Source organism: Rhinoraja longicauda, chromosome 36, assembly GCF_053455715.1.
Source record: "Rhinoraja longicauda isolate Sanriku21f chromosome 36, sRhiLon1.1, whole genome shotgun sequence".
Lineage (NCBI taxonomy): Eukaryota > Metazoa > Chordata > Chondrichthyes > Rajiformes > Arhynchobatidae > Rhinoraja > Rhinoraja longicauda.
The window spans coordinates 3117798-3130541 of NC_135988.1; the positions used below are offsets into that span (position 1 = coordinate 3117798).

The 12744-nt window shown below is 47.8% G+C and overlaps 1 protein-coding gene across 3 annotated transcripts in view; it reads left to right on the forward strand.

Moving 5' to 3' along the window:
* The first annotated feature begins 7952 nt into the window (after window positions 1–7952).
* elmod3 (ELMO/CED-12 domain containing 3) overlaps window positions 7953–12744 on the forward strand; it is a 35424-nt gene continuing 30632 nt past the window's right edge. For all 3 annotated transcript variants that reach the window (XM_078428799.1, XM_078428800.1, XM_078428801.1), the window contains exons 1-2: window positions 7953–8057; window positions 8475–8635. The gene's annotated coding sequence lies outside the window, so the exon portion shown is untranslated. The remainder of the gene's footprint in view (window positions 8058–8474; window positions 8636–12744) is intronic.

Below are 12744 nucleotides of genomic sequence, written 5' to 3' on the forward strand. Positions count from 1 at the left end.
GTATTGTCTATTGTCTATTGTCTATTGTCTATTGACTTTGACAGTCGCCAAAAAAATTGCCTAAGTGGGACATGCCCTTAAGTACAGTAATATAAATTCTATTGGATTATTATCATTGTTGTAATAGTGGTAGGAATGATTATTTAAAGGTTATGCAAGTTCTGTCGGCTGTGGAACATCGAGTGCAACTTCCCCAATTTACGGGATGAAGACCCCATGTGGGATTTTCAGAGTAATGCAGTGGTAGCGTAAATTTTAGTTTTGAGGATGCAGCATGGAAACAGGCCCTTCGGCCCACCAAGCCCACGCTGCCCATCCATCAGCCGTTTGCACTAGTTTCACGATATCTTTTTTTTAGAGATACAGCGTGGAAACAGGCCCTTCGGCCCACCGAGTCCGCTCCGCCCAGCGATCCCCGCACATTAACACTATTCTACACACTCACATTTACCCAGTCAATTAACCTACAAACCTGCACGTCTTTGGAGTGTGGGAGGAAACCAAAGATCTCGGAGAAAAACCCACACAGGTCAGTGGGAGAACGTACAAACTCCGTACAGACGGCGCCCGTAGTCAGGATCGATCCCGTCTCCGGCGCTGCATTCACTGTAAGGCAGTAACTCTACCGCTGCGCCACCGTGCCGCCCACTTTCTCATCCACTCCCGACACAACGGTGGGGGGGCAATTTTTTACAGAGGCCAATCATCCGACAAGCCAGCACGTCTTTGGGACGATGTGCTCGGAAGAAACCCAGGTGGTCACAGGGAGAAGGTGCAAACTCCGCACAGAGAGCACCCGAGGTCAGGATGGACCGGGGTCTTCAGCGCTGTGAGGCAGCAGCTCTACCAGCCCTAATGTGTCACCCTAATGTTGCGCTAAAGGTGTAACAAATCGTACCACAGACCCCACAGTCAGTGGCTTCCTCCGCCCTTCCATCCTATCCACATTGGTGAGCAGTGAACATGTACATCATCTACTAAATCAGGGACTGAGCTTTGCAGCCCCGGGTAACTGGAAGGAAACAGGCCTGCTTCTTTAGTTTCGTCTAGAAATACCGTGCGTAAACAGGCCCTTCGGCCCACCGGGTCCGCGACCACTAGCAATCCCCGCACATGAACACTACCCTACACACACTAGGGACAATTTACATTTATACCAAACCAATTAACCTGCAAACCTGTACGGCTTTGGGGTGTGGGAGGAAACCCGAAGATCTTGGAGAAAACCCACAGGGAGAACGTACAAACTGCGTAGACAGCACCCGTAGTCGGGATCGAACCCGGGTCTCTGGCGCTGTAAGGCAGCAACTCTACCTCTGCGCCACCGTGCCGCCCTTCTTTCAAGAGAGAGTTAGATTTAGCTCTTAGTGCTAAGGGAATCAAGAGATAAGGGGAAAAAGCCGGAACGGGGTACTGATTTTGGATGATCAGTCATATCAGTTGTACAGGGCCTTGGTGAGACCACACCTGGAGTATTGTGTACAGTTTTGGTCTCCTAATCTGAGGAAAGACGTTCTTGCCTTAGAGGGAGTCCAGAGAAGGTTCACCAGATTGATCCCTGGGATGGCAGGACTTTCATATGAAGAAAGATTGGATAGACTAGGCTTATACTCGCTGGAATTTAGAAGACTGAGGGGGGATCTTATTGAAACATATAAAATTCTTAAGGGGTTGGAGAGGCTAGATGCGGGAAGATTGTTCCCGATGTTGGGGAAGTCCAGAACCAGGGGTCACAGCTTAAGGATAAGGGGGAAGTCTTTTAGGACCGAGATGAGAAAACATTTCTTCACACAGAGAGTGGTGAGTCTGTGGAATTTTCTGCCACAGAAGGTAGTTGAGGCCAGTTCATTGGCTATATTTAAGAGGGAGTTAGATGTGGCCCTTGTGGCTAACGGGATCAGGGGGTATGGAGAGAAGGCAGGTACAGGTTACTGAGCTGGATGATCAGCCATGATCATATTGAATGGCGGTGCAGGCTCGAAGGGCCGAATGGCCTACTCCTGCACCTATTTTCTATGTTTCAATGTTTCTATGAATGGTGGTGCTGGCTCGAGGGGCCGAATGGCCTACCCCTGCACCTATTTTCTATGTTTCTGTTTCTGATAACCCCCACTGCCCCTCGCCAGTCCTTACCTCCACTCTCTCTGACTACATCCCACACTCCTGCCCCACTACCAACCTCGCCCATGTTGCTGGGCATGGACCACACAGGCCACGGGTGGAGTGCCAGGTGAATCGCAGCCTGCAGCCTGAAACCTGGCCCTTACACCACACCTCAAGGTGCGTCCATCTGCTGCTCCTCTTTAAACGGATCCAAGCTTTAAAGCAGTACCAGGGTTGGAGGTTTCAGTTCACTACACCCATTTCTCATCAAATGGGGCGGCACTGTGGCGTAGCGGTAGAGTTGCCGCCTTACAGCGAATGCAGCACCAGAGACCCAGGTTCGATCCCGACCATGGGCACTGTCTGTATGGAGTTTGTACGTTCTCCCCGTGACCTGCGTGGGTTTTCACCGAGATCTTCGGTTTCCTCCCACACTCCAAAGACGTAGAGGTTCGTGGGTTAATTGGCTTGGTAAATGTAAAAGTTGTCCCTAGTGGGTGTAGGATAGTGTTAATGTGCGGGGATCGCTGGTCGGCGCGGACCGGTGGGCAGAAAGGGCCTGTTTCCGCACTGTATAACTAAACTAAATATGCACACATTTCCCTCACCCCCACCCACTTACCCTGTCACTCTTAGGTAGTCACAAAATGCTGGAGTAACTGGAAGAAGGATCTCAACCCGAAACGTCACCCATTCCTTCTCTCCTGGCATGCTGCCTGACCCGCTGAGTTACTCCAGCATTTTGTGTCTACCTCGATTTGAACCAGCATCTGCAGTTATTTTCCTACAAACCCTGTCACCCTGCTCTTTTCTCCTCTGGAAGCTCATCTCCCTGCCCCAAGTCCCATATTTCTCTTTTATTCCCTGCCCCTTCACCTCCGTCCACTTTCACCCATTTCCTTCCCTTTGGATTTGCATTTCACTCCTTTCCACCTCTTGCCTTCGTCCACACACATCTGCCCACCAACACCCTCTCAGCTGTATCCACCTATCACTTGTGTAGGACGGAACTGCAGAGGCTGGCTTCAACCGAAGATAGACACAAAATGCTGGAGTAACTCAGTGGGACGGGCAGCGTCTCTGGAGAGAAGGAATGGGTGACGTTTCTGGGTCGATCCGACCCGGATCCGAAACGTCACCCATTCCTTCCCTCCAGAGATGCTGCCCGTCCCACTGAGTTACTCCGGCATTTTGTGTCTACCTTTAATCCAGGCTTGTATGTTCTCATCTATATTGTTGACATAAACCCCAAACAGCAATGGGCCCAGAAGCTGTCCTTGAGGCACACCACCAGTCACAGGCCTCCAGTCTGAAAAACAACCTTCTACGATCACTCTCTGCCTCCTTCCGTGAAGCCAAATTTCCATCCAGTTGGCTATCTCTCCTTGGATCCTAGAACTACAACAAGATGCCAGAGGAAGCTGTAAAGGGGGGGGGGAACAATTACAATTTAGTACGTGGATATGAAATATTTAGAGGGATCTAATTCACATGCAGGCAAATGGGAACTAGGATAGGTCAACATGTTGATCAGCACGGACAAGTTTGGACAAAGGGACAGTTTTCCTGCTGTATTACTCTCTGACGTATAAAATTATGAAAGGACTGGACAAGCTAGATGCAGGAAAAATGGTCCCAATGTTGGTGGAGTCGAGAACCAGGGGCCACAGTCTAAGAATAAAGGGGAGGCCATTTAAAACTGAGATAAGAAAAAACTTTTTCACCCAGAGAGTTGGGAATTTGAGGAATTCTCTACCACAGAAGACAGTAGAGGCCAATTCACTGGATGAATTTAAAAGAGAGTTAGATAGAGCTCATGGGGCTAGCGGAATCAGGGGATTTGGGGAGAAGGGAGGCATGGGTTGCTGATTGTGGATGATCAGCCATCGACCCGAAACGTCACCCATTCCTTCAGATGCTGCCTGTCCCGCTGAGTTACTCCAGCATTTTGTGTCTTTCTTCGGTGCATCTGCAGTTCCTTCCCACACCGTACCAGGATTGTTGCATCATCTTGTTTCTTACCTGATGAGTTGGATAAAGGGCCCCTCCACTTGGTAGAGTATGATACAACAAGATTAGTGAGAAAGCCTCAGGTCTTTGTAAATTCTCCAATGACCACAAATGACCACAAATTCAACGTAGTACAACAAGTACAGCAACGGGCCCTTCAGCCCACAATGCTTGCTTCGAACATGATGCCAAGTTAACCTGATCTCATCTGCCTGTACACGATCCATGTCCCTATATTTCCTGCACTTCCATGTAGCTATCTAAAAGCCTCTTAAACACCACTATCATGTCTACCTCCACCACCACCCCTGGCAACACATTCCAGCCCCCCAGGTTCTCTAAGTAAACCACTTGTCCCACACATCTCTCTTAAACTTTCCCCCTCTCACCTTATCGCTATGCCCCCTAGTGTTGGACATTTCCACACTGGGGGAAAAAAAAGTTCTGACTAGCTACACCATCTATGCCAGTTGTGGCCAATGTTAGGTTATTTTAGTTTAAGAGACACAAGGGCGGCACGGTAGCGCAGCGGTAGAGTTGCTGCTTTACAGCGAATGCAGCGCCGGAGACTCAGGTTCGATCCTGACTACGGGTGCTGCACTGTAAGGAGTTTGTACGTTCTCCCCGTGACCTGCGTGGGTTTTCTCCGAGATCTTCGGTTTCCTCCCACACTCCAAAGACGTACAGGTATGTAGGTTAATTGGCTGGGTAAATGTAAAAATTGTCCCTAGTGGGTGTAGGATAGTGTTAATGTACGGGGATCACTGGGCGGCACGGACTTGGAGGGCCGAAAAGGCCTGTTTCCGGCTGTATATATATGATATGATATGATATGATATGATATGATATGATAACATGGAAACAGGCCCTTTGGCCCACCGGGTCCACGCTGACCATCGATCACCCATTCACACTAGTTCTACGTAAATCTCACTTTCTCATCCTACACAAGGGACAATTTTACAGAAGCCAATTAGCCTACAGAGCCGCATGTCTTTGGGATGTGGGAAGAAACCACAGAAAACCTCTGTCTGAAGAAGGGTCTCGACCTGAAACGTCACCCATTCCTTCTCTCCTGAGATGCTGCCTGACCTGCTGAGTTACACCAGCATTTTGTGAATAAATACCAGAGAAAACACATACAATCACAGGGAGAAGGTACAAACTCACCAGAGGTAGTCAGGATCGAACTGGGGTCTCTGGTACTGTGAAGCAGCAGCTCTACCACAGTACTACTGTGCCACCCTTTTTTTCTGTCTTAGAATTGAAAGAGATGTGCAATGTACCGTTGCTGCAATAGTTTAGTTTAGGTTAGTTTAGAAATACAACGCGGAAACAGACCCTTTGACCGACCGAATAGGGTTGCCAACTTCTTCACTCCCAAATAAGGGACAAGGTGATGTCACCACCCGCGTGCCCCACGTGACCTCACCCAGCCAGAGGGCCACGTGCTCCCGCTCCACCAATGGAGGCCGCCCCGGCCTGGAGGCGGGTTGCTATGCAACCTCCGTTAGGCGGCGCCCGGGCCTACACTGTCCGGGACTGCTGCGGCCCCCGGGCTAGTGTCAGGGCATGTAGTGTCTGGGCCTACAGTGTCTGGGCCTACAGCGCCGTCCAGGGATCTACAGGAGTCGCTGCCTCAAAAGGCGGCCAGCATCATCAGAGACCTGCACCACCCTGGCCGCACACTCACTTCACCCATGCCATCGGGAAGAAGGTACAAGAGTCTGAAAACTGTAACGTCCGGGTTCAGGAACAGCTTCTTCCCCACATCCACCAGGCTAGTCTGAAGAAGGGTCTCGACCCGAAACGTCACCCATTCCTTCTCTCCAGAGATGCTGCCTGTCACGCTGAGTTACTCCAGCTTTTTGTGTCTATCTTCGGTTTAAACCAGCATCTGCAGTTCCTTCCCACACCAGGCTATTAAACACTACAACGTCCAAATAAACTGTACTATATAGACTTGGGGGCATTGGTTTGGTCTTTTTGTACTATTATATATTTTTTTAAATGTGTATGTATGTTTATGTTTGTGTGTATGTATGTATGTATATGTGTGTAGGAAGGAACTGCAGACACTGGTTTACACTGAAGATAGACACAATCTTGCATTTTGCATAAGCTGAACTTTTTATTCTCGTTTATGAGATTGTTTACAGAGTATTATGTTTACATATCTGTTGTGCTGCTACAAGTAAGAATTTCATTGTTGTATCTGGGACATATGACAATAAAACACTCTTGACAACGGTGGTACAATATTTGAAGTCTGAAGAAGGGTCTCCACCCGAAACGTCACCCATTCCTTCTCTCCAGAGAGTTACTCTAGTATTTTGGTTCTATTTTCGGTTTAAACCCCAGCGTCTGCAGTTCCTTCCTCCTCCTCGTTGTGGCTATCCCTCGAGGTCGAGGATGATGGTCTACATTCCGTTGTATTTATGAACTCTCAGGTGGCTTATGAGTCCATTCCTGGCTTTGAACGTTCTTCGGCATTCAGGGCAGGTAATTCCAGATGTCAGATCGGGCTTTTGTTGTTGCTGCCTCTCTTTCCATTTACTTCTCTTTTCGTCTAATTCTGCGCATCTGTTGGCTTTGAAGATCGCTGATCCTTTTTGGATGATGGTTTGCCAGAGTTTCCTGTCCTAGGCGTTGGTTTTCCAACCTTCGATGTCGATTTCACATTTCTTCACGCTGGCTTTTAAGGCGTCTTTGAATCTCTTCTTTTGTCCACCTCTTTTACATTTATCTTTTTTAAGCTGGGAATAGAAGGTTTGCTTTGGTAGACGCTCGTCTTCCATCCGAACAACATGACCGCTCCATCTCATTTGGTTCTTGATGACGAAGGTGTGCCCCAGGGACCGTCACAGAGGCTTCGATGCTTAATATTTTTGCTTCATTCAGCACGCTGACGTTGGTTCTTCTGTCTTCCCAGCAGTGGGCAAGTCCTAAATGGGACTTGTACGGGACTTGGACGACCCCGCCCCCCACGATGTCTCCACTGTCTTGTGTGCATGCCACATGTACAGTCGGCAAGTCGTTGGTTCCAGCGGCTTTAGGGCTTGTCTACCTAGCGTGTGAAGCCTGGGTTCGGCGGATTGCGCGGAGGAAACCACCAGAAGGTTCAACGGGCAGAAAGACGATCCCAGCAAAGCGCCGTGGAGCGCAAACAGGGCAGAGTGAGATACGTAGGACACTTCTGACCATCCACTGCATCCTGGCCTGTCCCCAGCCGTATCGACTATGTCTTGCTGCCGGAACCCATGATAGGCCAGGATGAGAGAGTGAGGCCTACGATCTGGCGCAACTCCCCCTCACGTAAATCCAAGTCAAGCGCAAGTCATGACTTCAACTCAACTGTCTTCCCAGCTGGTATTTAAGCTGCTTCGAAGACATGGTTGATGTTCCTTCCTACCAAAGATCTGCTCTACTCTCTTTGCTTCCCACACAGTATTTGAAGCTTCAAATACTGTGTGGGAAGCAAAGATAGTAGAGCAGATCTTTGGTCGGGGTTGTTTTGAGTTTCGCGTTGCCGTGCTTATTGTCCCCTGCGCCGTGCAGTCGGAGTCTCCGAGCGCTGTTGCCGGGGTAGGGGGGACAGACTCCGTGGAGACGCGGCTGCCGTTGCTGCTGCCGCGCCGCCTCCTGGGAAATGTAGTCCGATCTCCAACCCGCTTGCTGAAGAACCAAGCACGAGAACTACAACATCCAGCAGCCCGCGGGGGGAGGGGGCAGACTCCGTGGAGACGCGGCTGCCGTTGCCGCTGCCGCGCTGCCTCCTGGGAAATGCAGTCCTTCTGCCAATCCGCTTGCTGCGGAACCAAGGGTGAGTAGAACTACAACATCCAGCAGCCCGCGGGTGCGGGGAGAGATGGGGGCGCGCGCACCCGCACTCGGCGGTTGGCAGTTAAATAGCGGCTGAGATTGGAGCGGGAGAGTGAGCAGAGGTAAAGCAAACGTCGACAAAAATAACCCCGCAATAAAACAACGACAGCATTTAACATGTCACCCTCCTCACCTTTTAAAAGGCAACAATGAAGAAAATGTGGCTGAAAGGCAACGATTACATCGACCTTTTTTTTTTTAATCCAATCTGGGCATGTCAGGGTTAATCTGACAGGGTTTTGAGATTATTCAGTAAAAATTATAAATCACCAAATAATTTTCAGTGGGGGGGCACTTGATGTTGAGTTGCTTGTGCTGAATTTCACCGTGTTGTGCGTTGCCATTTCCCACAGCTCCAACCATGATGAATCTGGGTCAATGTTTTACTCTTGCAGCTTCATCAGCTCTTTTACCCCTCTCTCTTTCTTTCTATTTCTCTCTCTCTCTCTCTCCCTTCATTTTTGAAACCCTCCCTGCAGCCACTTTTCACCCTGAGGAGCAGCCAAGAGGGCACAAGAGCGGAGAGTGCCCATTGCTGGTGGAACCCATGCCCCAACAAGGAGTTAAAGCTTGCCCATAAAAAGCCCTGGTGAAAGGAGGCACCTGCTAGACCAGTAACGTTGGCGATGGGATGAACCAGGTGAGAAACCTATCACAAAAAAACGACATTTTGTTAATTCGGTTATTGGCAGAAGCGAGAGCAAGTGACTTGAGTCCCTTTTGACATGATACCAGGGTCTTGAATGGAGATATAATGATGGAAGAGGTGTTCCTACATTAATATCTTAATGCTTTGTGAGCTTCCATTTTAACCTATTATCGTTGACTTTTCATGTGCCCAAACCCTTTAACAGTACTTGGATGGTGCTGAGTTAGCCACTTGAACTCTGTTGTGTGCCACCATATAGACAGAATTGTTCTATTTTGTCAGATCGGTTTTTGTCTGACACTTTATTACTGATATAAATTGTTGAGCGTTCTCAAGAGCACTATGGAGAAACTTAACAAAGTGTTCGGTCCCAATTGGCAAGAACCTATTTTGGTGAGTATTGCCCATTAGAATTTGCGTAACAGAAGATAGACTACAGCATAGTACAGAACAGGCTCTTCGGCCCACAATGTCCATACCGAACATGTCAGATTAAGATGTGTAGGAAAATAACTGCAGATGGTGGTACAAATCGATGGTATCACAAAAAGTTGGAGTAACTCAGTGGGTCAGGCAGCATCTCAGGAGAGAAGGAATGGGTGACGTTTCGGGTCGAGACCCTTCTTCAGACTGATGTTAGGGGAGGATGCGGGACAAAGAAAGGATGTAGTTGGAGACAGGAAGACAGTGGGAGAACTGGGAAGGGGGAGGGGAAAGAGAGGGACAGAGGAGCTATCTAAAGTTAGAGAAGTCAATGTTCATACCACTGGGGTGTAAGCTGCCCAAGTGAAATATGAGGTGCTGTTCCTCCAATTTGCGGTGGGCCTCACTATGACAATGGAGGAGGCCCATGACAGAAAGGTCAGACTGGGAGTGGGAGGGGGAGTTGAAGTGCTGAGCCACCGGGAGATCAGGTTGGTTAAGGCGGGTTGAGCAAAACGATCGCCGAGCCTGCGTTTGGTCTCGCCGATGTAGAGAAGATAATCTCCCCTGCTTGCATGTGATCTATATTCCTTCCATTCACTACACATCCATGTGCCTATCTAAAAGACTCTTAAATGCCACTATTGTGTCTCCACCACCAATCCTGGCAATGTGTTTCCGGTATCCACCATCCGCTGTGTAAAAATACCTGCCCCGCACATCTCCTTTAAACTTTGTTCCTCTCACCTTAAAGCTATGACCTCTTGTCTTTGACATTTCCACGCTGGGAACATTTCTGTCAACCCTGCCAATGCCTCTCATCATCTGGTATTCTTCTATCAGATCTCCCTTCAACCTCCAATTCTCCAGAGAAAACAGTCCAAGTTTGTCCAACCCCTTATAGTTAATACCGTTTAATCCTGGTAAACCAATGCTGGAAATCTTCATATTCTCTTTGTAATGGGGCGACCAGAACTGCATGCAATATCCCAAATGCGGTAACCAAACCAAAGTACTATAATGCTGTATTGATTTATTCACAAAATGTTGGAGTAACTCAGCAGGTCAGGCAACATCTCGGGAGAGAAGGAATGGGCGACGTTTCGGGTCGAGACAGGACTAGCCCGATTTGTACCAGCATCTGCAGTTATTTTCTTATACTAGCCAGATTTGTACCAGCATCTGCAGTTATTTTCTTATACTACTATAATGCTGTAACATGACTTCCTGACTCTTGTACTCAATGCCACGAAATGCCCCCACTTGTCTTTTCTCCGTGATTTGTCTGGTGCTTTGTAATTTTCAGTGTACCCTTTGGACACATGAACTGGGTATTTGCACAGTAGACTGTGTTTCCAATAGGAAATGGGTGGCAGTGATAATGCCAGCATTACGGCATTGCCAAGTCAACAGTGGTCATGAGGAGCAATATTGACTGTAAATGAAGACTAGGGAGAAGGAAAATAATGATGCAATTGAAGAAAAACATCAAATCAATACATTCCAAGAGGTTAGCAAGTAAATCATCAAATTAATTCGTTTGAAATTATATTGATATTGTGCTTGCCCCTAAGGGTTTGGAAAGATGAGAAAAGAGATGCACGGGAGATTGCAGACACTGGAATCTGGAGCAAAACATGTTTAACTGCAGGATGAACTTGGCAGGTCAAGCAGCAGGGTCTTGGAACAGAAATAATGACGTCCCTTTGCCTCCACAGATGCCTCCTGATTCCCTGTTCTTCCAGCAGTTTTTTTTTTGCTTTTGAAAGATGGATTATGTTCTGATACCGTACTTCCAAAAATTCTGCCTCACAATGTTTCCTGAATGAGATTTAAAGACATTTCCTTAGCCTCTACATACAAACATGGCTCCACAACCTTCGACACCCTCCTCTTTCTCGTTTTGCCACCTGCTAGCTGGGCTCAGATCTGAAATTCTCCAATTTGAGGAATTATAATTCCAACCTACAATTCCAAACATCTGTGTGTTGGGTGGAAATCTATTCGAGATCAGGAGTAATCTTTAACCCACAAGATAAATCCATATTTTTTTACTACTAAAAGTAAATACTAAAGATTTAGCATTTTATAATTTTATTCTAAATGTTGTGAATTTGGGATTATGATTATCAGCAAGAAGGAAGTAATCTCATTTGGCTGAAATGTCTGCATTCCCAAGGGGCTGTTTCTGTATGTTGTGAGCAGTCGAACATTGTGCATTAACATTCCAGTCTGAAGCTACTTTTTTTTTTTGACATGTCATTCTGCCCAGTTGGCTGGCTCTTAGAGCAAACCCATCCATTTCCTCCCCATTTCTTGCTGTTTCCTGCTCTCTCTCTCTCATTACTTATTAATGATCCTCTCCGCCACCAATTCTCCTACGAACAAGGGGCAATTTTACAGTAGCTAATTGACCTCTGTGAAGCCTGTAAGTTGTGGAAAGACACCGAGACACCCAGAGGAAGCCCATGCAGTCAGCGAGAGAACATGCAGACTCCATACAGAAAACACCCACGGTTATGATTGATCCTAGGTTGTTGGAGCTGTGAGATACTGGCTGTACCTGCTCTATCACTGAGCTGTGCTGTACATTGCACTGTACAATAGTCACTCTGCTTTATTATGTTTCTGGGGAGTCTTGAAATAGAGGACTCAAGTTTTAGGTGAGAGCGGAGAAATTTAAAGGAGATCTGAGAGGTAAGCCTTTCGTGCACAGGTTGGTGTGCAACAAGCTGCCAGAGGGGGTGGTGGAGATTGGTACAATTCCAATGCTTAAAAGACTGTTTTAAATCTCAATTTTTTAAAAATTCAGAATAAAGAATATATACACCGATGAGCCAAAACATTATGACCACTGACAGGTGTAGTGAATAACATTGATTATCTTGTTACCACGGCACCTGTCAAGAGGTGGGATATATTAGGCAGCAAGTGAACAGTCAGTTCTTGAAGTTGATGTTTTGGATGCAGGAGAAATGGGCAGGACTAAAGACCTGAGCGACTTTGACAAGGACCAAATTGTTATGGGCAGACGACTGGGTCAGAGCATCTCTGAAACTGCAAGGCTTGTGGGGTGCTCCCGGTCAGCAGTGGTGAGTACATACTGACTGGTCCGAGGAGGGACATACCACGAACCGGCGATAGGGCACCCAAGGCTCATTGATGCGCTAGGGCAACGAGGGCTGTCCCGTCTGGTCCAAACCGACAGAAGTCTACTGTGGCACAAGTCACAGAAAATGTTAATGGTGGTCACTGGAGGAATGTGTCACAATACGCAGTGCATCGCACCCTGCTGCGTATGGAGCTGCGTAGCCGCAGACCGGTCAGAGTGCCCATGATGACCCCTGTCCACCGTCGAAAAATGTCATAATGTTTTGGCTCATCAGTGTACAAAACAAATACTAAGCAAAAAACTCCATCCATTCTCTATACATTCAATAGTGTCATACTCAGTGGCATTTGCCCATCTATATTAAAAAAAGCACTTTTGCCACTCGTGTGGTCCCCTCAGCTGATATCCCTTTTCTTGTTTGTGGGGTGTCCCACAAGACTCTGTCCCTCAATGTCCAGCAGTGGAAGGACCCCAGACTGTGGTCCTGCCCCACAGATATTTGGAGTGCGCTGCACCAAGCTTCAGTGTGTCCCTCAGCAAGTACTCCTGCAGTCTTGAAAGGGCT